The following is a 23,522-nucleotide window of genomic DNA, read 5'->3' as shown; positions in this document are numbered from 1 at the left end:
CAGTAGAAAGAGATAACATGAATCTGAACCTTGACTAAGAGAACTGAATAGGTCCTTGTTTAAGGGACCTCAACTCCAAATGACAGACAGCTATGTTGACCAATTACTGCTTGACACTCAAGTCTACCGCAAGATACAAGGTATAGTTTAAGAAGCATTATCTTAAAACTGAGACAATGTGCATAATTAGCTAAAAACCCAATGGGCTAATTATTTCATTATTGATAAGTTATAGACCAATTGGCCATTTTTCAAACAATTGGCTAAGGTGGGCTTTCAATTTGTAAGGTAAAAGAAAGGGATTTCTAGAAGCTATTTTGGGTAAAGATAGGCAGAGGCAAAGGAACAGAGAAAGACAGAGAGGGATGTGATGAAATATATAAAGAGAAAGATGTAAGTAATGAGGGAAGAGAAAGATACTTAGGAGAGATAGAGGCAGAGAAGAAAAGAAGTGGGAAGGGAGTGATTTGCTGAGAACTGTTTTCGATGTCACTTCATGACTTGGTTTGAGAAGGGTGTTGAGGAGTGTGTTTAATTGTTTAAGTTAAGCGTTTATTTCTTACTGTTGTTACTGCTAATTGCTGTTAATTGACAATCTGCTTTTCATCTTTCTGACTTGCTAACTTTTTAATCGTAAATAAGCTTTCTGAATTAATCTTTAAAAGTACTTTTTCTTGCCATATGTTTAAGTCACTAGGACCTGAGGTGATTTACAATTGGGGAGGGGGGTATTACTGCAAATAAGTGAACCCCATAAATCTTAGTTAAATCAGATAAACCTTAGTATTTAAATAATCAAGTCAAAAGTTTGTTTATTAGTCACAAGTAGGCTTACATCCACACTGCAATTAAGTTACTGTGAAAATCCTCTCGTCGCTACACTCCGGCGCCTGTTCAGGTACACTGCTGGAGAATTTAGCACAGCCAATGCATCTAACCTGCACGTCTTTGGACTGTGGGAGGAAATTGGAGCACCCGGAGGAAACCCATGCAGACATAGGGAGAATATGCAAACTCCACACAGACAGTGACCCAAGCCAGGAGTCGAACTTAGGTCCCTGGTGCTGTGAGGCAGCAGTGCTAACCACTGTGCCACCATGCCGTCTGATGTTCTGGTTTCTCTTCAGATCGTATAAATCTTTCGCCTTTTACGAAAGATTTCTGTGGAGAGAAGCATTCAGAGTTTCAATTTTTTTTCCTTTTTGTTAATAAAACAATGTGGATGGCAGATTTCCTTCCCTAAAGGGTATTAGTGAACCAGATGGGTTTTAACAACAATGGTGTCATAGTCATCATTAGACTTTTAATTCGAGCTATTTTATTGAATTCAAATTGCACAATCTGCTGTGGTGGGATTCAAACCCCAGAGCATAGGTCTCTGGATTACAAATTCAGTGACACTACACCACCACCTCCACAACATGACATAGCCACTATTACTGATACTAGCTTTTTATTACAGATTTATTTATTAATATTGTGGCTGCATTTGATCATATTGTATGTCCTGACCAGAATGGAGATGATTGGATATTTACCCTTAAAACTATGCTTAAAGACTGTACAGCTACCCATAACTAGGATTGATTTTATGCATCTAATTTGTATGTAACTATCCTCCACAGATTTTTTTTGACAAAATAATCAATTTATATTTTGTATCTATCATTCACTCCTTGCATTTTCCTGGAGAAATCATCAATTTGTATTATATTACTACCTGCAATTCAATATGCTGAAAAAAAAATCTTGCTATACTCAGGAGACTCTGTTTGCTATAATTTCAGTCATGATTTCCGTGACTATGTAAACTAAAATCACAAATCCTACCCAACCTACAAGTCACTGGCTGACACAATGTTGTCAATAGTCACCTAATCCTGGAGTGCTCAATACTGGCACTAATAAAAGACCTGAGAAAATATTTAACATCCCAGAACTCATATTCTTAACCTTAACAAGTATAAATTTCCACCTCGACTCCCAAAAAAGTATGTTTTAAATTTACGCATGCTTAAGCATTCTAAAAAGATATTGAAAAATAATTGTAATATTCAGTACTGAACTCAGATGTATGTACATATAAATGATTTTGCTTGTCTAGTGACTGTTTTCACCTGGTTCTTTACTGGTGAAATCAAATTGTTATTAGGTTGCAGAATGCAATGAAGTTTAAAGTTTATTTATTAGTCATAAGTAAGGCTTATATTAACACTGCAATGAAGTTATTGTGAAATTCCCCTAGTCACCACACTCCGGCGCCTGTTCAGGTCAATGCACCTAACCAGCACGTCTTTCAGAATGTGGAAGGAAACTGGAGCGCCTGGAGGAAACCCACAGGGAGAATGTGCAAACTCCACACAGATAGTGACCCAAGCCAGGAATCGAACCCACGTTCCTGGCGCTGAAGCAGCAGCGCTAACCACTGTGCCACCTTGCCACCCCTGAATGAATTACAAAGTGCTGTAAACACAGCTAAAACTTAACTTGAATTTCTGCTTGAGGTTTACTTTTGACTGGAGGCTTATATAACAGAGATGAAATATTGATTTATTTCTCATAGTATCTCATTTATTAAACAGGCAACGTCACAATTTACAAGCAACAACTTTACGTAAAAAAGGAGCCCGAGAAAGAACTCCTTTCACCCAACTGGATGTCATTTACATATAAATTCAATGGAGAAAATTGAACCATTTGCCCTACACTTTGAATATAAAATTCAGCTGGTCACAATAACCACATAGCATTGTCTGTAGTTAAATTTACACAAGTATTGTTGTCAATTACAGTCCAACTTTGATGACAGTGCTGCAATGTAAATGATGAAATCACGTAAAGAGCCTCTAAGGGCACAGCACTAATGGGGGTGAGAATTATTATATGCCCTTTTTGGCAGCAATGACAGGCACTTTTTGCATGCCACAAGTCAACTGCAGAATTATGTTTCCTCTACAGTTAAAAATTGTTTGTTTTATTTCTGCCTTTTATCCACTAGCATACACATATAGAGCTCTTTGTGTTTCGTGGGCACAGCACAGATTTGTCCTGCACGGTGTTTGCCACAATTCTATGATACAATGTAAAGTGGATATGGGACATCAATCTACAAGTTGTTATTCATTGCCTAATCACAGGCACATCAGGCTGGATTTTACGTACACTCACCAGGTGTGTTTTTGGTGGGGGTGGGTGGACACGTAAAATAGTTTGGGTGGCTAGGCCACCACCTTCCTGCCCACCGCTGAACTGACAGAATTACACCTGTTATCAAGTCCACTGATGTTGCCCAGGCCATAATGCAGCTACTGTGGGTGGACAGAAATAGGCAGGCCATTTTTTATGGCCTACCTGAGAAAAGACAGAAGGGGGCATCTCATTTTGGGGGTTTCTGGTGTACATTGAGGGCATCTGACTAAGATGTCACATTCCCTTCCTTCCATGCCATCTGCCCTCCAAAACCAAGCACCTTCATTCTCCCCTCTCTTCAGGACTTACCCTTCTGGAGCAGCCATGAGTTTCTTTGTCCTCCTCCTTGCAGTCCCAACAGTAGCCACCAATGAGCTCTGATGTTGTCAGAACTGCTGGAGCTGGCGGATTGGCTGGCAGATTCTGAGGGTGGGACTTTCTCCCACTGAGGAGCAGAAGTCTCACTGTCAACCAGGTCCACAGCTAATGCCACCTCCCTGGCCCTACAATCAACCCTGAAACACCTAGATAACAAAGACAACTATGTTAGAATCCTATTTATTGACTACAGCTCAGCCTTCAACACCATTACTCCTACAAAGCTCATTTCCAAACTCCATGACCTGGGGTTCGGCTAGTCCCTCTGCAACTGGATCATAGACTTCCTAACCCGCAGACCACAATCAGTAAGGATAGGCAACATCACCTCCTCCATGATCACCTTCAACACCAGTGCCCCACAAGACTGTGACCTCAGCCCCTTACTATGCTGCTTATACACCTATGACTGTGTGGCCTAATTCCCCTCTAAGTCGATTTTCAATTTTGCTGATGACACCACCGTAGTGGGTCACATCTCAAACAATGACGAGGCGTAGTACAGGAAAGAGATAGGAGAATCTGGTGAGCTGGTGTGACGACAATGATCTTTCCCTCAATGTCAACAAAATGAAGAAAATAGCCATCAATTTCAGGAAGTGTAGTGGAGGACATGCCCCTGTCTACATTAATGGGGATGAAGTGGAAATGGTCGAGAGCTTCAGTTTTCTAGGTGTCCAGATCACCAACAACCTGTCCTGGTCCCTCCATGCTGATGTTATAGTTAAGAAAGCCCACCAACGCCTCTACTTCCTCAGGAGGCAAAAGAAATTTGGCATATCGATTTCGACTCTCACCAACTTTTACAGATGCACCATAGAAAGCATTCTTTCTGGTTGTACCACAGCTTAGTATGTCTCCTGCTCTGTCCAAGGTCGCAAGAAACTACAAAGGATCGTGAATGAAGCTCAGTCCATCATGCAAACCAGCCTCCCATCCATTGACTCTGCCTACACTTCCTGCTGCCTCGGAAAAGCAACCAGCAAAATTAAGGACCCAACACACTCCAAACATACTTTCTTCCATCTCGTTCCATCTGGAAAAACATACAAAAGTCTGAGGATACGTACCAACCGACTCAAAAACAACTTCTTCCCTGCTGCCATCAGACTTTTGAATGGACCTACCTCATATTAAGTTGATCTTTCTCTACACCCTAGCTATGACTGTAACACTACATTCTGAATCTCTCCTTTCCTCCTATAAGTACGGAATGCTTTGTCTGTATAGCGCTCAAGAAATAATACTTTTCACTGTATCAATATATACAACAATAATAAATCAAATCAAAAAACTTTAGTCCACGCCCAGCATGTTATCGGCGCAGGACGAGCTTGTTATGGTCATGTAGACTTCCAGCTAACTCTCCTTTTGGACCTTGAGCAGTTCTCCCCACTGTAAAATACAGCCCATGTGACATATTGAATTATTAAATGTTTCTGTTGGTTTACCCACAATATTGCAAAATTGTGGGAATCCCATTCTGCACAGTGGAACAGCTGATAGCACTGACAAATCCTCAGAAGTGAGTAGCTCAAACAAAACTAAGTAGCTGAAATAGCATTAGGTAATTGAAATAGCACAATGGCCCAGATCTTCAGGTCAGAAGGCAGTGAAGAATCTTCTGGTGATATTATTTCTCATTGTGTTCTGGATCTATAACATTGTGCTTTAGTATAGTAGGCTTTGTTTAGTTAACAACTCAGGCACTTGGCCAATCATTGAAAGCTCAGGTACAAATGGTAAGCAATCGCATCCTACGTGTACTTTTGCAGTGCCAGGAACCCATGAAAATAATGATCTGATAATTTTATGGACCTCATTTTATCAGCACTTTACTGGATAGTAGCCAAGTCTAACACCTCTATTCAAGAAGGGAGTGAATAAAATGTGTAACTTTAGTTTCAGATTTGCCTCGTCTATCTGCTGGAATTTACGGTGCATTTGTAAAGTTGTCAGAATTCTGGTGTATCTGACCCTCATCCTGCCCTGCAAGAAATCCATCTTTTGGCCACTAAAGATTGCAGAGTAACGTGCCTTCAGTGTATTTAGATATTCAATTAGTTAATTAATTATTGGAGTTTAGTCATACAAGAGGAAATCTAGCAACATAGAAAGGAACAAAAGCAGAAAATGCTGCAAAATCTCAACGGGTCTGACAGCACCTGTGGAGAGAGAGTGGAGCTACCGTTTCGAGTCAGGATGACTCTTCATCTTGTTTATAACAACAGGAAGAAAAATAGCGGAGGTGTCAATAACCTGGGGGAATAGATTAAAAGGAAGGATAAACAGAAAGTTGAGAATTTATTTCACCAGAACGATTACTTGGAATTCACTGCCTGAAAGAGTGGTAGAAGCAGAAATTATCATCGCATTTAAAAAGAATATTTGAGTAGATACTTGAAGTATTGTTATCTACAGGGCTAAGGACCAAGAAATGGAAAATGTGATGAGGTTGGGTCACTGTTCAGCTAACACAGGCATTGTGGCAAAATAGCACCTCTCTGTGTTATAATCCTGGACATACTGACTTTATGACCAAAGTCCCTACTTACTACTCTTGGCACTACAAAGAGAGTTGTGGAGTTTGCTGGATCTGAGAAAGACGCATGTCTATCAGATTCAATGTCTCTGCTGGGTTGATAACTTCCAGAGCATGTTGTGCTGTTGCTTTTCATTGAACCTGAGAGATTCCACATTCTGTACCAGCCTCATCAACTTTCTTCAAAGGAAGTGTGGCTAACAACATGCCGATGTATATCCACTTCCCCTGCTTGTACTACTCTTGCTGTTATTTTATATGTTCTAAATGGACTCACAGGTGGCAGGTATATGTTCATATGGTGAAATTTGCGATGATGCATTTTTGTAGAAAAACAAGGCAAGATAGCTGTTACATATTTAAGTGCTTGTATGATTGCTTTAAGATTCACATAATTTGATGGAGGTACTGTAGGGGTGTTTCACTGGCTCCTATTTAGTTTCATTTTCTATTTTGTATAGGCAACAGCTCCTCAGTAAACTATGTTGTTTTTATTTCGATTCTACACGTGCAAACTGTGTCTTTTTGTTTAAAACCCGCAACCCCGAACATAGTTAAGACATTACAGTAGCACAAACCCAGAGGATAATGGAGAGTGGGAAGGAATGGAGTGACTGTGATAAGCAAATACATAAATGCTTGAGGGTATGTGTGCAGGTTACTAAAGCCATAATGAAATGCCAAAAGCATTTTATCAGGAACTTACAACTTTGGCAGGGGAAAAAAAACGGATGGTATCAGAAATGCTGTTTTCTATATACCCAGATCAAATTTCCTTTCCATTGAAATCAAAATAGGATTCAAGATCATTTCTACATTCACAGCTCTGTCACCCTTTTTAATTCACTAAACATGTTGTAAATTCAATTTGGAATCTTTTTCAAATAATTACATATCCAACAACTATCTTACTAAATATTATTAACTTGTATCCAAATGCATTTATTCTGAAATGTATTCCCTTGTCTGAATTCAAATTTCCTTCTCCAACAGTCAATTGTTAGCTCTGCCTTGTGCTACAGTAAGTATAAATGAAAGCCTTTCAATTGTCTGCAAGATTAATTGAACCTCAAAATGAATGTTTATATAATACAATTACAATTAACATATTGTTTTAGATGCTATGGAGTAAAATTAAAAACTAACTGCCTCTGATTATGCTTTTAGCGATTTAAACTCCAGTATAATTTGGTCATCAATAATAACAGAATGTAACTATAACTTTCTTACAATTAGATTGTGATTTAAACTGGGTAATGTTTTCAGAAATATGCAGCATTTCTTTAGTTATTAGTAGCTATGTTATAAACAGTATCAATTTCCATGTGTCTTCCCTTTTGTAACTGACACTAATTCATCTCCCTTTCTTCATTTCTCACTCGCTCCCTCTTTCAAACAGTCTTTCTACCTGTCCCTTTTACTGTACAGGTTTCACATACCTTCTCTTGTTGACCATCTCTAAATCAAAGAACAAAACAGTACAGGAACAGGTCATTTGGTCCACCAAGCCTGCGCCGTGTCCTAGATCCGGGAGTTCTGCCACCATTCCAGGTGCAGGCTGTTTTCATTGGCATGGGAAAAGTTGTGAGCCCAGCTGTCTGTTGTTTAAAGTTGCCAGCACCATTTTAAAAATGACCAATTCAGACCCCCATAATTTTCATGAAGGTGACCACGGTTGGCAATCCTGATTTCCACCTGATGACTGAGGTCAGGAACTATAATCTGGAGGCAGGAAGAGTGTTTCCGGTTTTTCAATTCATCAGGAGAATATGCAATCTAAAGTGCACCCGAGTCAGCGTTGGGACTTTGAATTTTTCCAATGGCTTATTCTGCTAATGTCCTGTTTATTTTTAAGGTTCAATGGGCATTTCAAGGAATTGCAAAATATTATTAGAGGACACAAAGTGAACACTTAGATTGGTGTGGCGGAGGGGTGGGGGTGCGTGTGGTGGTGAGGGTGTGTATGGGAATGAAGGCGTAAGGAAGGGTGAAGGTGTGTATCAGGATGAAGGGGTAAGGGAGGGTGAGGGTGTGTGGGGGGGGGGTGAAGGTGTATGGGGGGTGAAGGGGTCAGGGAGGGTGAGGGTTTGTGGTGGGGCGAAGGGGTCAGGGAGGGTGAGGATCTGTGGGGAGGATAAAGGGGTAAGAGAGGGTGAGTGGGGGGTGAAGGGGTAAGGGAGGGCGGGGGTGTAAATGGGAGATGAAGGGGTAAGGGAGGGTGAGGGTGTGTGGGGAGACAAAGAGGTAAGGGTGTGTATGGAGGATAGAAGGGGAATTAATCAAATCTTTCACTCTGCTTTAAAGTTTTTCTATCCAAATTTGCTTACCTTTTATTTTGTGGGAAATCTAGAGGGGTGAACCAGTAATTGAGGACTGCAATTCTCCTTGCTCAATGTGAAATATTCTGTAAGATACCACCAGGACTGGAAGTTCTTGCTGGACAGGTAACAGGGAATTTATCGTTCTCTATGCTGATGAGCTGCACAGTTTTATCTGGTTGAACCTCTGAGTGTTGGGAGTTGCTGTGCTTTAGCAACTACGCTTTCCAAATGTAGCCATATGGAATTTTAGACAAACAGAATTTCCATCTGTGAGAATTTCTCAGCAATTAATTTAGGAAAAATGCAAACATGATTTTGAATTGCTACCCCTATCACTTGGCCTAGCAATAAAAAGCCATGCTAAATTCCCCCTTAGTGTCAGGGGGATTAGCTGGGTAAATACGTGAGGTCACGGGGATAGGGGTTGGGTGGGATGGTGTTGGTCCAGGCTTGGTGGGCCGAATGGCCTCCTTCTGCACTTTTAGGATTCTATGATCTGCTGCCATTCTTTTTAATCTCCCTCTTCAGTTCAAATACTACCAAACATGTGTGGGTTGGGTTGATTGGCCATGCTAAATTGCCCCATTGTGTCCTGGGATGCGTAGGTTAGCGGGGTAAATATATGGGATTACGGGGATAGGGCCTGGGTGGGATTGTTGTCGGTGCAGACTCGATGGGCCAAATGGCCTCCTTCTGCACTGCAGTGATTCTATTCTATGATTCAAACAGTTTCAGTTTGGCTCCTTGCTCTTGAAGGGAGTGCCGGACTCTGAGGTATGAAATCATCACTGTACTAACACTAAAATAAGTTGCACCTCATCAGCTTCTATGTTGGCCTACTGCATTTCATGTTGACAGGTCATTAAAAATATGACCCCAATCACTGCGTACATACCTGCAACCATGGTTACTACGGCAGTAGGTCATATGGTTTACCCGTGTCTTTGCTCAGAGAGGTGGCACACTTCTTTATAAATATTTAAATCAGGCTCCCATAGTGCAGTAGGGAACTGAATGCAAATTTAAAAATTGCCAGCCAGTTTTCTCAGGGCTCAGGAAACCCAGCAGCTAAATGGTGACGGGAATGGCAGGGTGCAGACACTGAGTGTCTCTTAAAGCACTGCTTGTGGGTCAGGAGGAGTAGGAGTGCTCACCCAGCCACGTAAGCGAATTGATTGCAGCCTCTCCTCATTGCTGCCATTTGCCACTCTGACCTATGATCCCAAGCCTTCTACTTTGCAATTGGTCAATGTCACCCCATTCTCCCTGAGAACATCCCTAACAGTAGGACCTCTGTGTCACTGAGATGTCTGTGTTTCCCCACTACTCAACCTCCACCCTATTTCAAATACTGAGGCTCACATCACAAGTGAATTGGAGCTTGGCATATCGGGTATGAGTAGAGCTGGTACTGTTTGCCAATGAAATATATGAAGTTGAGACAGTTGATGAGGCCTGATGGGCCTTGTGACAAATACGAAAGATTTCTGTCTTCTTTCAAGCTCGTGGTGTCCATTTATATAATGACAATATATGAAAAGACACCCCTCCTGCCTCAGCATATATCTTTAAGTATTTTCTTTTTCAAGCACATGTATAGGCTCCTGACAAGTTAATGTTGTCTCCTGATTTCAAGTGGGCTTGGGTGACTGTCTCTGTGGGTTTCTTCTGGGTGCTGAGGATATAATTTTAGTTAGAAAAAGGAACCTGAAAGTAGATTGGGTAGCACATCCAGGAGTACTGAGGATGATTAAAGAGGTGAGACATGTGCTTTGCAAATCCCTTGTCCAGACCTTTAACAGCTCATTAGAGTTTAGGATTGTTTCCTTGCATTGGAAAGGTGATGTCATGTAGTTCATCTTTTCAAAAAAGATGACAAGTCAGATTCAGGTAATTACAAACCCATTAGTCTAATATCAGTTACAGGTAAAATGCCTGAAGAGAAAAGAGATACTCTTCATTATCGAAAAACAAGCAGTAGTGATACTCATTATGGCTTCAGAAAAAGAAAGTCACGTCCTGCTAATTTGATAACATTTTTTGAAGAACGTACTAGGTTAATGGATGAGGATATCCCAGGAGATATTTTATACAATGCTTTTCAGAAAGCTTTGATTTAAAAAAAAACCTCACAATAGATTACACCGTGGTTCAAATCTTATGGTATCAATGGAACGTTGCAACCATGAATTAAGAATTTGCTACATTCCTGTAGACAGAAAATTAATTAATGGCTAAAGATCCACTTGGAGGCCAGTTACTATAGATCTCCCACAGGGAATGATGTTAGGGTCATTGCATATCCATAGGTTACTTACATATAGGTATTGGGGAAAAGGTTTGTACGTTTGCGGATGATGTGGAACTTTGCCTTGGTGTTAGAGTTCTGGTGGAAGCAGGTATGCATGTGCTGGGGGAATTGGCTATACTCTGACAAACAAAGGGTGATTTTGCCTAAATACTTTGGATGTGGAACAGCCTTCAAACTCATCAAGATGAGGTCTTAAACTGAAGCACCGGTTAGTACTAGATGCCACCTTGAGGAGTTGAAGCTTGCATTAGGAATGACTGCCCAGAGAATCATTAAGCAGCTAATTTTCACTTAAATTATTTGATGGTGCTCATCAAATCGGTGTTTTGAGGTGTAGCACTAATTTTTCTCCTGACACCAACTAGCGAATTGGTGTTAAAACTGAAATTGGTGGAGGATTTTGAATGCAAATTAAAAATATTTTACCTTTATCCATTCACATTTTCCCTGGAGAGGGAGCATGCAGTGACTGTGGGCACCATTGGGACATTCTGTGCCTGTTGGGCACTGCAGGGACTGGGGTGCCTCATTGACTCCTTTAACCATATTTTGGTTTGATGTTTTAAGTTTCATTTCTGATTTGTTTTTGTTTAGGGCAGTATCACCTTAAGGGGCTGCCCTTTTTATTTTGCCCTTCAGTTTGTTTAACTTTGTTTAATTGTTTAACTTAAAAGAGTTGGAGGTTTGAACAAGACCTTTAAAGTAGACCAGTAACTTTCTGGGACACATTTACTGAAACTGGAACCTGAAGGTGTCAATTTCTTGATAGGTGACAGTTTCACGCACTGTACTCTCCAGTAACTTTCCCACATCACATTGTCACTCTTCAACTGTAAGCCTTGAAAATGCATGTCGTTATGTCATTTAATTGCAGATGGTTGGGGAGCTATAACAGCTGAATCTAATGTACACACACAGGCAGTGCTATCCTAGTTGCTGGAACACAATCAGGAATCCTCTTCCTCGCCAAGGAGACCAAAATCTTGACTGCTGCTCAGCTGAAGTCACTTTTTCTTTCTGCATGTGTGGAATGTAATCTTTGCTGGAAAGGCTGCCATTGTTGGCCCTTCTCTTAGTGCCCTTGATAATGTGACCCTCCTTCTTGAACTGGCGCAGTCTATCTGTTGTAGGTACACCCGCAGCATTGTTAGCGAGGGGGTTCAGGTACTTGACCCAATGAAGGACCAGCAATATATTTCTAAGTCCAGATAGTATATGGCTTGGCGGGGAAGTTGCAGGTGGCTAAATTCCTATTCATCTGCTGGCGTTGCCCTTTTAGGTGGCAGAGGTTGAGTGGTTGTAAGATGGTGTTAAAAGAGCCTTGACAAGTTGCTATAGTGGTACACACTGCAGTCACTGTGTGTTGATGGTGGAGGGAATGAATGTTAAAAGTGGTGGATGGAGTGCCAATCAAGTGGGTTGCTTTGCCCTTGATGGTGTTGATATTCTTGAACATTTGTTGAAGTTGCACTCATCCAAGCAAGTGGGGAGTATTCCATCAGACTCCTGATGCGTGCCTTGGAGATGGTGGTCAGGCTTTTGGGAATTCAGGAAAGGACTTATTCACTGCAGAGTTCCCAGCCTGTTACTTACGCTTGTAGCCATATAATTTATTTAATTGACTCAAATAAGTTTTGCTCCAGAATTACCCACATCCCTAGCCAAGCTGTTCCAGTACAGTTATACCATTGGATCTACCCAACAATGTAGAAAATTGTCCACGTATGTCCCGTCCACAAAAAAGCAGGATAAATCTGATTCAGTCAATTTCTGCCCAATCAATTTACATTCGATCCTCATCAAAATGATGGTAGGTGTCATTGACAGTGCGATCCAGCGGTACTTATTCACCAATAACCTCCTCATTGATGTTCAGTTTGGGTGCTGCCAGGATCACTGGGTTCCAGACCTCATTACAGCCTTAGTTCAAACATGAATGTCAGCTAGGATTGACAGATTTTGACTGAGATTGGCATCAAAGAGCCTTAACGAAACTGAAATCAATGTAAACAGGAATAAAGCTCTCCACTCTTGCCTTAGAAAAACTTAACTACAAAATTGGCTTTATCCACGAGCAAAATCTTGAAATGTTCCACTGACCGGGGGTGGGAGAGGGAGGAATCAGATCGAAGATGTGGGATGGGTGAATCAGACAACAGTGGGGGAGGATCGGATCAGAAGGGGCTTGGAGACCAGAAGGTGTGGAGGGGTGGGGGGATCGGACTGATGGGATTGGATCGGACTGATGGGGTTGGATCAGAAGAGCGGGTCAAACCAGAGGGGGTTGGGTCGGGCCAGGAGTGGGGGGTCAAGTCAGGCCGGGAGTCAGGGATTGGAGCGGGCCAGGAGGGCAGATGGGCCAGAGTGGCGGATGGACTGGGACAAGGTGTCAGGTCGGACCGAGGGGGTGTGGGGTTAGGTGTGGTGTGCTGGGTGCCCTTGCTGGGGGAGGCGGGGATGGGGTGGGGAAGGGAGGGTTGTGTGTGTGGAGTGTCCTGTGAGAGGCTGGGTTTGGGTGTTTAAATAGTTGATGGAAATGATTTTTTTCCTTCCAGAGTAACTATCAGGACAAAACTGGCACCATCCAAAGTTGGTGATTTAAATCGCTTCTGATTGATATACCTCAGCACATAGTGACACTTGGTGTTTGCATACGAGGATCTATGGACAGCTTGACACAGCCACACACAAAGGTGGCCCTCAGGATTAGGGAGATGTTGGGCATTTTATTCCCCCTTTGTCTCGATATTTGTACATTACGTCCCTTTGAAGCTGGTCAATTTTCAATCCCCAAATGAAGCGGAAAATGGCTCGAGTGATTACCATTGTGCAGGAGTGAGGAAAGGGCCAGATGTGCACCACGTTCAGCAACACAGAGTGCCTCACACTCTGGTTCTTACCCGAAATGGAGAGGGAGCATTGCTTCCACATATCCAGTTTTTGGTTCATTATACCGACTTGCTTCTTCCAGATTCTAACGCATGCTCTGGTATTTCTGAACCATATCCCCAGTTCCTTCAGGCTGTCTGACCTGACGGTGAAGGGGATAAGGGATCATAGAACATAGAACATTACAGCGCAGTACAGGCCCTTCGGCCCTCGATGTTGCACCGACCAGTGAAACCAATCTAAAGCCCACCTAACCTACACGATTCCAATATCATCCATATGTTTATCCAATGACCATTTAAATGCCCTTAATGTTGGCGAGTCTACTACTGCTGCAGGCAGGGCATTCCACGCCCTTACTACTCTCTGAGTGAAGAACCTACCTCTGACATCTGTCCCATATCTATCACCCCTCAATTTAAAGCTATGTCCCCTCCTGCTAGCTATCACCATCCGAGGAAAAAGGCTCTCACTATCCACCCTATCTCATCCTCTGATCATCTTGTATGCCTCTATTAAGTCACCTCTTAACCTTCTTCTCTCTAACGAAAACAACCTCAAGTCCCTCAGCCTTTCCTCATAAGACCTTCCCACCATACCAGGCAACATCCTGGTAAATCTCCTCTGCACCCTTTCCAATGCTTCCACATCCTTCCTATAATGTAGCGACCAGAACTGTATGCAATACTCGAAGTGCGGCCGCACCAGAGTTTTGTACAGCTGCAACATGACCTCCTGGCTCTGAAACTCAATCCCTCTACCAATAAAAGCTAACACTCAGTATGTCTTCACAACCCTATCAACCTGGGTGCTAACTTTCAGGGATCTATGCACATGGACACCGAGATCTCTCTGTTCATCCACACTACCAAGTATCTTACCATTAGCCCAGGACTCTAATCCTGTTACTCCTTCCAAAGTGAATCACCTCACACTTTTCTGCATTGAACTCCATTTGCCACCTCTCAGCCCAGCTCTGCAGCTTGTCTATGTCCCTCTGTAACCTGCAACAACCTTCCGCACTGTCCACAACTCCACCGACTTTAGTGTCATCCGCAAATTTACTAACCCATGCTTCTACGCCCTCATCCAGGTCATTAATAAAAATGACAAACAGCAGTGGCCCCAAAACAGATCCTTGCGGTACACCACTAGTAACTGAACTCCAGGATGAATATTTCCCATCAACCACCACCCTCTGTCTTCTTACAGCTAGCCAATTCCTGATCCAAACCGCTAAAAGACCCTCAATCCCATGCCTCCGTATCTTCTGCAATAGTTTACCGTGGGGAACCTTATCAAACGCTTTAATGAAATCCATATACACCACATCAACTGCTTTACCCTCATCCACCTCTTTGGTCACCTTCTCAAAGAACTCAATAAGGTTTGTGAGGCACGACCTACCCTTCACAAAACCGTGTTGACTATCCCTAATCAAATTATTCCTTTCTAGGTGATTATAAATCCTATCCCTTATAATCCTTTCCAAAACTTTGCCCACAACAGAAGTAAGGCTCACTGGTCTATAATTGCCAAGTTTGTTTCTACTCCCCTTCTTGAACAAGGGGAAAACATTTGCTATCCTCCAGACTTCTGGCACTATTCCTATAGACAATGACGACATAAAGATCAAAGTCAAAGGCTCTGCAATCTCCTCTCTAGCCTCCCAGAGAATCCTGGGATAAATCCCATCCGGCCCAGGGGACTTATCTATTTTCACACTTTCCAGAATTGCTAACACCTCCTCCTTATTAACCTCAATCCCGTCTAGTCCAATAGCCTGTATCTCAATATTCTCCTCGACAACATTGTCTTTTTCCTGCGTGAATACTGACGAAAAATATTCATTTAACGTCTCTCCTATCTCTTCAGGCTCCACACACAATTTGCCACTACTGTCCTTGACTGGCCCTAATCTTACCCTTGTCATTCTTTTATTCCTGACATACCTATAGAAAGTTTTAGGGTTTTCCTTGATCCTACCTGCCAAAGACTTCTCATGTCCCTTCCTGGATCTTCTTAACTCTCTCTTTAGGTCCTTCCTGGCTAACTTGTAACTCTCAAGTGCCCTAACTGAGCCTTCAAGTCTCCTTCTTCCTCTTCACAAGAGATTCAGTGTCTTTAGTAAACCACGGTTCCCTCACTTGACCACTTCCTCCCTGCCTGACAGGTACATACTTATCAAGGACACGCAGTCGCTGTTCCTTGAACAAGCTCCACATTTCAATTGTGCCCATCCCCTGCAGTTTCCTTCCCCAATCTATGCATCCTAAATCTCGCCTAATCGCATCATAATTTCCTTTTTCCCAGCTATAACTCTTGCCCTTCAGTATATACCTATCCCTTTCCATCACTAAAGTAAACGTAACCGAATTGTGGTCACTATCACCAAAGTGCTCACCTATCTCCAAATCTAACACCTGGTCTGGTTCATTACCCAGTACCAAATCCAATGTGGCCTCGCCTCTTGTTGGCCTATCTACATACTGTGTCAGGAAACCCTCCTGCACACATTGGACAAAAACTGACCCATCTAAAGTACTCGAACTATAGCTTTTCCAGTCAATATTTGCAAAGTTAAAGTCCCCCATAACAACTACCCTGTTACTTTCGCTCCTATCCAGAATCATCTTTGCAATCCTTTCCTCTACATCTCTGGAACTTTCCGGAGGCCTATAGAAAACTCCCAACAGGGTGACCACTCCTTTCCTGTTTCTAACTTCAGCCCATACTACCTCAGTAGACGAGTCCTCATCAAACGTTCTTTCTGCCACCGTAATACTGTCATTGACCAACAATGCCACACCTCCCCCTCTTTTACCACCTTCCCTGCTCTTACTGAAACATCTAATCCCCGGAACCTGCAACAACCATTCCTGTCCCTGCTCTATCCATGTCTCCGAGATGGCCACAACATCGAAGTCCCAGGTACCAACCCATGCTGCAAGTTCACCCACCTTATTCCGGATGCTCCTGGCGTTGAAGTATACACACTTCAAACCACCTTCCTGCCTCCCGTACACTCCCGCGACGTTGAAACCTTATCCATGACCTCACTATTCTCAACCTCCTGCACACTGGAGCTACAGTTCAGGTTCCCATCCCTCTGCTGAATTAGTTTAAACCCTCCTGAAGAGCATGAGCAAATTTTCCCCCCAGGATATTGGTACCCCTCTGGTTCAGGTGCAGACCATCCTGTTTGTAGAGGTCCCACCCACCCCAGAATGAGCCCCAATTGTCAAGGTATCTGAATCCCTCCCTCCTGCACCATCCCTGTAGCCACGTGTTCAATTGCTCTCTCTCCCTATTCCTCTCCTCACTATCATGTGGCACGGGTAACAAACCAGAGATAACAACTCTGTTTGTTCTAGCCCTAAGCTTCCACCCTAACTCCCTGAATTTCTGCCTTATATCCCCATCCCTTTTCCTACCTATGTCTTGGGTGCCTATGTGAACCATGACTTGGGGCTGGTCCCCCTCCCCCTTAATGATCCTGAAAACACGCTCTGAGACATCATGGACCCTGGCACCTGGGAGGCAACACACCAACCGCGAGTCCCTCTCGTTCCCACAGAATCTCCTATCTATCCCCCTAACTACGGAGTCCCCAATAACTAATGTTCTACTCCTCTCCCCCCTTCCCTTCTGAGCAACAAGGACAGACTCTGTCCCAGAGACCTGTACCCCATGGCTTACCCCTGTTAAGTCCCCCCCCCCCAACAGTATCCAAAACGGAATACCTGTTATACAAAGGAACAGGGGATCAAGGGGATCGCTGCTCTGACTGCTTCTTACCCCTTCTAGCCGTCACCCACGTATCATTTCTAGGACTGGCTACCTCCCTGTAGCTTCTATCTATAGCTGCCTCTGCCTCCCGATCAGTCAGGCAATTCCCAAAGAACATGGCCTCGCTCTTGCAATGATTTACCTTGTTGCCCAAGGTCAGTTCAAATTGGTCATGTTGACCAGCCTGACTACCAACAGTGGATCTGAGCAAAAGATGGTAACATCATCCACGTACAGGGAGCCTTTGACTGGGACTCCCCAGCGCATCATTGGGCTACCCACTAAAGGCGACTCTGGGGAACCAGGATGTTATGGGCCATTGATGTGGATCTGGGATCACGTTTTGGTCAAAGTGAATTGGATTGTTTTTATGACATTTCAGTAGTTTTGTGATGATTGTAACGTTTCGTTCCATATTTTTGTGAGACTAACGTTTGGTTCCAGATTTATTAATTGATGAAATTTAAATTCCTCGAGCTGCCTTGGTGGGATTTGAACTCATGCCTGCAAAGCTTTTGTCCAGATGTCTGAATTGCTAGTTCATTAATATTACCACTGTACTACAGTCCACCCAACCTATCACAGATGTCAGCTGATCGTGGATCCTTCCTGAGTCAGTTGCCTCAGCTAATTATTTAAATTAGTTCACTAAACCATCAAAAGGAGCCAGCTCTGGTGATTTGTAAACCATATGCAGTGCTAATGGATAATAAATATCATTTTTCTGTAGTTCCCTGAAAATGCTGTCACATTTCATTTGCATCAACTCTGTAACTCCATCTTCCCTCAATTATAAAAGTGACAGCACGGCTCAAGTGCTGTAAAATATTTATGCAGTTGAGAAATCAAATGAAGTATTTGCAACAGTCCACTACTTATAATTAAAGTAAAGAAGCCAGAGGGTTATATAACAGCAAACACAGTAGTGGCTTTGGAAAAAATGATGGGGATGAAAATGTAATAGAGTAATTATGCTTTTGGCCCAATTGGGTTACGGGGGGATATGAACATAAGAACATAAGAAATAGGAGCAGGAGTAGGCCATCTGGCCCCTCAAGCCTGCTCCGCCATTCAATAAGATTATGGCTGATCTGATAGTGGGTTCAGTTCCACTTACCCGCCCGCTCCCCATAACCCTTAATTCCCTTAATGGTTAAAAATCTATCTATCCGTGATTTAGACACATTTAACGAGGTAGCCTCTACTGCTTCATTGGGCAGAGAATTCCAAAGATTCACTACCCTCTGGGAGAAGAAGTTCCTCCTCAATTCTGTTCTAAATTGACTCCCCCGTATTTTGAGGCTCTGCCCCCTAGTTCTTGTTTCCATTGTAAGTGGAAATAACCTCGCTGCTTCTACCCTGTCTAGCCCCTTCATTATCTTATATGTCTCTATGAGATCTCCCCTCAACCTTCTAAACTCCAATGAGTACAGGCCCAGTCTACTCAATCTCTCCTCATAAGCTAACCCCCTCATCTCCGGAATCAACCTGGTGAACCTTCTCTGTACCCCCTCCAAAGCTAATATATCCTTTCTTAAATAAGGATGCAGGGATACTCTCTCTTACATCAATAGATCAGGGAAAGTATGGTGGATGTAACTTTGCCAGCATTGGTTGGCCCTTTGAACCAGCATGTAAATAACCACATGATTCAGGATGAAATCTCTGACCTGAGTTCATGCAAGCTAGGATTATGCTCTTCTGTGTACATGCAGGTAGAGTGAAACACAGGAGAATCAGACTCAATGGCCAGAATTTTACCACCCCACCCATCACAGGAATCCGAGCGGGTGAGGGGCAGACAATGGAAAGGTCCATTGACTTTGGGCGGGATTTTACGGTTTCGGGACGAACAAGGCAGTAAAATCCCGTCCATTAGGAATGCAAGCGAGATTGAAATTGATGACTGAGGGAGAAATTGGAAGTGCCTGCCGCAGAGGAAGTGGCACAGTGGTGTTGTCACTGGATTAGTAATCCAGAGACGCAGGAAAATACTCTGGGATCTGGGTTTGAATCCCACCACAGCAGCTCAGGGAATTTGAATTCCATTAATGAAGAAGTCTAGAACAAAATGTTAGTTTCAGTCCCAAAGGAATGGAGCAAGACAGACCACCCAGCATCGACCTAGGCATCAAAAACGACAATGGCAAACTCAGCCTTGTTGACCCTGCAAAGTCTCCCTTACTAACATGAGGGGGCTTGTGCCAAAATTGGAAGTGCTATCATATTCATTGGAATCATATCTTACAGATAATGTTTTCGACACCACTATTACCATCCCTGGATATGTCCTGTCCCACAGGCAGGACAGACCCAGCAGACATGGCAGCACAGTGGCATACAGTCAGCTGATGAATCAGTAGTCATCCATGTTGAATACCATATGGAGAAAGCAGTGAGGGTGGCAAAGGTGCAGAACGTACTCTGGGTTTGTGACTTCAATGTCCATCACTAAGTGTGGCTTAGTAGCACCACTACTGACTGAGCTGGCCTTGTGCTAATGAATGTAACTGCTAGACTTTGTCTGTGGCAGGTAGTGAGGGAACCAACAAGAGGGAAAAGCTGACTGAACCTCATCATCACCAAACTCCAGAATGAGGGGAGTGTGATTGCCTTTGGCATCAAGGCTGCATGCGACCATGTGTGGCATCAAGAAGCTCTAGCACAACAGCAGTCAATGGGAATCAGGGGAAAAACCCACCGTTAGTTGGATTCATACCTGGCACAAAAGAAGATGGTTCTGGTGATTGGAGGTCAATCATCTCAGATCCAGAAGATCATTGCAAGAGTTTCTTGGGGTAGTGTCTTAGGCCCAACCATCTCCAGCTGTTTCATCAATGACCTTCCTTCCATCTTAAGGTCAGAAGTGGGGATATTTGCTGATGACAATGTTCAGCATCATTTGTGACTCCTCAGATACTGAAGCAGTCCATGTCCAAATGCAACAAGATCTGGACAATATCCAGGCTTGCGCTGACAAGTGGCAAGTAACATTCTTGCCACACAAGTATCAGGCAATGACCATCTCCAAGAAGAGAAAATCTAACCATCTGCCCTTCACATTCAATGGCATTACCATCACTGAATTCCCCACTATCAACATCCTGGGTATTACATTAACCAGAAACTCAACTGAGCATGCCATATAAATACAGTGGCTAGGAATCCTGTAGTGAGTAACTCACCTCCTAACTCCCTAAAGCCTGTCCACAGTCGACAAGTCACAGTCAGGAGCTTGAATACTCTGCAGCTGCCTGGACGAGTGCAGCTCCAACAACACACAAGAAGCTTGACACTATCCAGGACAAAGCAGTCTGCTTGATTGGCACCTTATCCACAAACAATCACTCTCACCAGCACTGACTATTGTAGCAGCAGTGTGTCCCATCTGCAAGATACACTGCAGGAACTCACCAAGGCTACTTAGCACCTTCCACAACCACTACTATTGAGAAGGAAAGGGCAACAGATACATGGGAACACCACCACCTGGAAGTCCCCTCCAAGTCATTCACCATCCTGACTTGAAAGTATCTTGCTATTCCTTCACTGTCACTGGCTCAACATATTGGAACTCCATACCTAACAGTCACTGGACTAGTAATTCAGAGACCACAGTAATGCTGTGGGGACACAAGTTCGAATCCCACTATGGCAGATGGTAGAACTTGAATTCAATAAAAATGTGGAATTATAAGTCTAATGGTGACCTTAAACCATTGTTGATTGTTGTAAAAAAACACATCTGGTTCACTAATACCCTTTAGGGATAGTGCTGTCCTTACCCGGTCTGGCCCACGTGACTGCAGATCCACAGCAACATGGTTGAATCTGAAATGGTGTTGTAAGCCACTAAGTTCAAGGGTAAATAGGGATGGGCAACAAATGTTGGCCTCGTCAGTGATGCCTACATCCCATGAAAGAATAAAAAAAATTGGTGTACCTATACCACCTGGACTGCAGTGGTTCAAGAAGTGGAGATGCCGGCATTGGACTGGGGTAAACACAGTAAGAAGTCTCACAACACCAGGTTAAAGTCCAAGAGGTTTATTTGGTAGCAAAAGCCACTCGCTTTCGGAGCGCTGCTCCTTCATCAGATAAGTGGGAGTTCTGTTCACAAACAGGGCCTATAAAGATACAAACTCAATTTACAAAATAATGTTTGGAATGCTAGTCTTTACAGGTAATCAAGTCTTAATAACCTGTGCTTAATCCTCTCTCCACTCTCATTGTCTGTACCTTTAAGACTTGATTACCTGTAAAGAGTTGCATTCCAACCATTATTTTGTAAATTGAGTGTGTGTCTTTATATGCTCTGTTTGTGAACAGAACTCCCACTTACCTGACGAAGGAGCAGCACTCCGAAAGCTAGTGGCTTTTGCTACCAAATAAACCTGTTGGACTTTAACCTGGTGTTGTGAGACTTCTTACCGTGGTTCAAGAAGGCAGCTTACCACTATCTTTTCAAGGGCAACTAGGGATGGGAAATAAATGCTGGCCTTGCCAGCGATGCCCAGAATCCTTGAATAAACAAAAAAAAAGAGGGAATTAGGTCAGGCACTTACATCAATGTGGCTTGTGCTGAGGTTCTCTCCAGAATAGATTGCCCTTGATGGAGAATCTAGAATATTTCAGGATCCATTAGGAAAGGCAAGTTTTGGAGTCATTGAACATATTTCAGGTCTTCTTGCTGGTCTCCAGTTGCAGCCAGAAGTCCCAGATGTTTTAGCTGGGCGGCATGATGGCACAGTGGTTAGCACTGCTGCCTCGCAATGCCAGAGACCCGAGTTCGATTCCCGGCTTGGGTCACTGTCTGTGTGGAGTTTGCACATTCTCCCCGTGTCTGCATGGGTTTCCTCCGGGTGCTCCAGTTTCCTCCCACAGTCCAAAGATGTGCAGGTTGGGTGGATTGGCCATGCTGAATTTCCCCTTAGTGTCAGGGGGACTAACTAGGGTAAATGCATGGGATTATGGGGATAGGGCCTGGGTGGGATTATAGTCGGTGCAGGCTCGATGGGCCGAATGGCCTCCTTCTGCACTGTAGGATTCTATGATTCAATGATTCTATGAGGGCAGCTGTAAGCCTATTTGAGCCGCCACTGCACTCCTTCAAAACCAGTACAAAGCCCTGCCACCAGGTAAGTGGCTTGCAACCAGGAATCTCGTCATCACTCCTCCCATGGTGAAAAATAAAGAAGAAAATTTCTCCATTTACTCGGGAAATAAGGCTGAAAGCTGATAATGACTGGGAAAACTGCTGAGGAACATCTTCAGTTTAGTGCATGTTTACTTTTCTGGGTGCAATTTGAATGGTCTCTGGAGTATTCAGGCACATATGATGCTCTTTTATCTTGCTAATCCTGATATTATGATGTTTAAGTATTGTTATAAAAAAAATCTTGATTTGCATATAGAAATGGTTTTCTCAATATAAATGTTACACTGGTATTCGTCTTCTGTGTTTGCAGAATTACACATAATAGGATACCGCCTCTTGGGGGTTTGTTGCATGAAAGGTAGTGTGTAACAATGAGCTGAGGCTGGTCATTATTCCAGTGATATTTCTATATTTCTCAGAACAATGTGTATTCAATTGAAATGATTCATCTATCAAGGTTTCCTGGCCCTTTTCCTTTGGTGTTTTTGGGCAAATGTGGGCCAATGAGGTCAGAAGTTTGCCAAAGGATGTGTTCTGCTATTTATCCACGCCAACACTCTTTTCCACAGGATGAACCTGATGTATTCATTGAATCCCAACAGTGCAGAAGGAGGCCATTCAGCCCATCGAGTCTGCACCGATTACAATCCCACGCAGGCCCTAAGCCCATAACCCCATGCATTTACCCTAGATAGTCCGCCTGACACTAAGGGGCAACTTAGCATGGCCAATCCACCTAACCTGCACATCTTTGGACTGTGGGAGGAAACAGGAGCACCCGGTGGAAACCCACGCAGACGCAGGGAGAATGTGCAAACTCCACACACAGACAGTGACCCAAGCCGGGAATCAAACCTGGGTCCCTGGCGCTGTGAGGCAGCAGTGCTAATTGCTGCGCCACCGTGTAAAATGCGTTTGGATAAGCACTTGCAATTTAAGTTAAGA

The 23,522-nt window shown here is 43.3% G+C and overlaps 1 protein-coding gene and 1 non-coding gene across 2 annotated transcripts in view; one reads left to right on the top strand and one right to left on the bottom strand.

Moving 5' to 3' along the window:
* Window positions 1–23,522, bottom strand: part of LOC144508500 (contactin-associated protein-like 2) — a 1,535,312-nt gene that overhangs the window by 420,158 nt on the left and 1,091,632 nt on the right. The gene's annotated exons all lie outside the window — the stretch shown is intronic.
* Window positions 1,108–1,217, top strand: LOC144481980 (U5 spliceosomal RNA). The gene has a single exon (XR_013495822.1). It is a non-coding gene; the product is annotated as a U5 spliceosomal RNA (small nuclear RNA).

This window comes from Mustelus asterias, chromosome 2, assembly GCF_964213995.1.
Source record: "Mustelus asterias chromosome 2, sMusAst1.hap1.1, whole genome shotgun sequence".
NCBI classification, from domain to species: Eukaryota; Metazoa; Chordata; class Chondrichthyes; order Carcharhiniformes; family Triakidae; genus Mustelus; species Mustelus asterias.
This window is presented reverse-complemented; position numbering and strand designations above follow the sequence as displayed.